We start from the raw sequence: 2,840 nt of genomic DNA on the forward strand, positions 1-2,840 counted from the left end.
TGGTTAGAAAACAATCCAGAAATGATAGTTAGCAGAGCACTTTCAATCTTCTTATCTCTACGTAATCATGATTGCATAATTACTGAAAGAAAATGAATTTAAGATAGATACATAGTGCATGATGCCAATTTATCATTATTTTAACGCTTACAAGACTGCATTTATGTTGAAAATAAACCCCATTAGGGATACTGGAGTATGCAATCAGTTTTCCTGTTATACAGCGTTAATGCCATCGAGGCTCAAGATGATTAGAAATAGGCTACTTAAATTCATCGATATCGCTAATTTTCCTATTAATGCTATCAAGGGTATGCAATTATCGGAACCGTGTTTAGCTCAATGTATCGATAATGTATAGTTAATTTTATTTAAATATGGACTACATGACCATTGAATTCATAGAGTAGATTAAACTGCAGTCTAGAGGGCTCTATCTTTATATGAGTTCATTAATCCAGACAGTGAATATGATCAATGGAGTTTTAAATTGAGTTTTAATTGTCTGGAAAATTCTATTTACTGTAATAACATTTTCTGTCGTCAGGAAGAATTATTCTAGTAAACAAATCGTAAGCTAATAAATTAGAAAGTGCTGTGAGGAAATTGTCCTTCATTCAAGCGTGTAAAAATATACGATTTATCCATCTATACAAAGACAGAGTCAAAATTATTCTATACATAACCTAAGCCCTTATCCAATATTTATTTCAATTTAATAATGAAAGTAAACCGTATTTGTATTAGACGTTCCCGTAAATCTTATGTCTTAATTCAATCCATAGATTGTAGTAGCAATATTGAAGGATCCTATATGGTAACAGAACGTGAATTGCTTGTTACAGTGCAAAAGCTACCCTATCCTATATCGTTCAATTTGTAGTCAGGGAAATGCCAGCGAATAGCCAGATATTACCATAGCATATAGCTATTGAGCTTCTAGGTAATAAAAGTAAATGAAATCAACGGTGTTTATTTAATATCAAGATCTTAAATTAAGGTTCATGGTGAAGATGGCGGCTTGCATCCAGCATCATCAATTACTAAGAAGATAAAATTAGATACAGTAATACAGCTTAGTGGTAATTTAGCTTCATTCATTCAGTTTGTGTCCACGGTAGATTAAATCTCTTGGTTTACTGACAAGACTAAACTCGTATTAAGATCTATACACGTTGAACAGCATGTATTTTATTAGGGTTTTATTTAAAATTTGTTACAAAATATAGATATAACTACAATCTGAAAGCACTAAGAGGAGAAATGCATACCAGTAATTTAATTAATTCAATTTATGATATCCTATTGGTGTAGTTATTGCCTTAATGAGTTGGCGTAAGAGAGTAAGAAAGTTAGAAGGAATACTGCCAAAGGTAATACTCGAAAGTTTCTCACTTCTTGGAATAATTATAAAAATATTAGTTTAATTCGGCTATGTTCGACCCATTATTAAGAAAAAATTTGATAAAACCTTTTAGCTAAGAAAGATTTAACTTTAGGCGAATCGATAATAGCGAACTTCCGGATTGTAGCAAATATCACTATAATATGAAACTTCCTAAACCAACAAACCCGGGAAGGAAAATAGGCTACATTGATCATTGAGATTAAGCTTCGCATTATGCTATGCCTATAGGCTTATAATTTAGCTTGAAAATATCACTAGAGTAAATGACAATAATTTAAGCCAAGACCATCGTAAACTTTCATATCCTAATGAGCTATATCCAGCAAAATTCAGTGACTATAACGTGCTATGTTCGAAGTTTAAAATAACTACCGTGAATTTGAAAAGGTAAATGTGTGATCCTATCAAAGAGAAATTGAGTAACTATTCCATATTATGCATGTAGTAAAACAACCTTAAATCAATCTAAAATTATGACCGAGTCATCGATTTATTGACCGGGAAAGTATAAATTTTTAGCGATGATTCTACCACCAATTGGCTCTATATTATTAAATTTTCAAATATTTTTGTGTAATAAATAAGAGTAAACCTTCTATCATAGCTTGAGCATCAGTTACCGGCCAGTGCTTATTGTTATTTTAGCATATAGTAATGACTTTCGCTAGCAGTAGTTTTATTAATCAGATAGCGGCAAGGATAGCTATAAATAAGAAATTATCAAGTATTACATGTGAGTTTTTTCGTAGCTCGATAAATTTTTTTGTTCTCGCTGTTTTTGTATATTGGAGACTCAATTTCGATTTTTATTATTCAGTATTTGCAGTATTCGATAAGATTAACAATTTTGCTATTGTTCTAAAGAATTTCTCATTACCTTCATTGATATCTTTTACAAATGTTATGAAAGAATTTGGGTGACATCAATAATAGTAATAGCCATTGTAAGATCACGAATTCAATTTTAGCCTAATTCTATCACTTTCAAATTGTAAGCATTTACCTACAAATTTGTAATATATAATCCGTTGAAATAGAAGTAAAATTATCATCGATTAGTAGAATTTACAAGTATTGTTCGTACCTTTAAAATTTAATATACTCATGGCCAATTTTATACGACTGTAAAATATTTTTCATGCCATAAAGAAATTAGTGAATTTGCGATGGATGTACTATATAAGGACAACGTGTACGTTTCATTTAATTTCTAAATATCAGAGTGCATTCATTGTCAATAATTTTTATGCTAGATATTCTGGAACAATAAAGCAGCAGATACGAATACAGCAATTCTGCCTACACGTTGAGTACTTTAGAATATTTTACTACTACGTGAGCGAAAGCGTTTGCAACATGAATGCAGCAGTCCAATTTTGCATACACGCTAAAATAAAAATGCTTGTTCTAGGGAAATGGTACGGTGTATTAT

The sequence above is a fragment of the Trichoplax adhaerens genome, genomic scaffold (assembly GCF_000150275.1).
Source record: "Trichoplax adhaerens TRIADscaffold_9 genomic scaffold, whole genome shotgun sequence".
Classification (NCBI taxonomy): domain Eukaryota; kingdom Metazoa; phylum Placozoa; class Uniplacotomia; order Trichoplacea; family Trichoplacidae; genus Trichoplax; species Trichoplax adhaerens.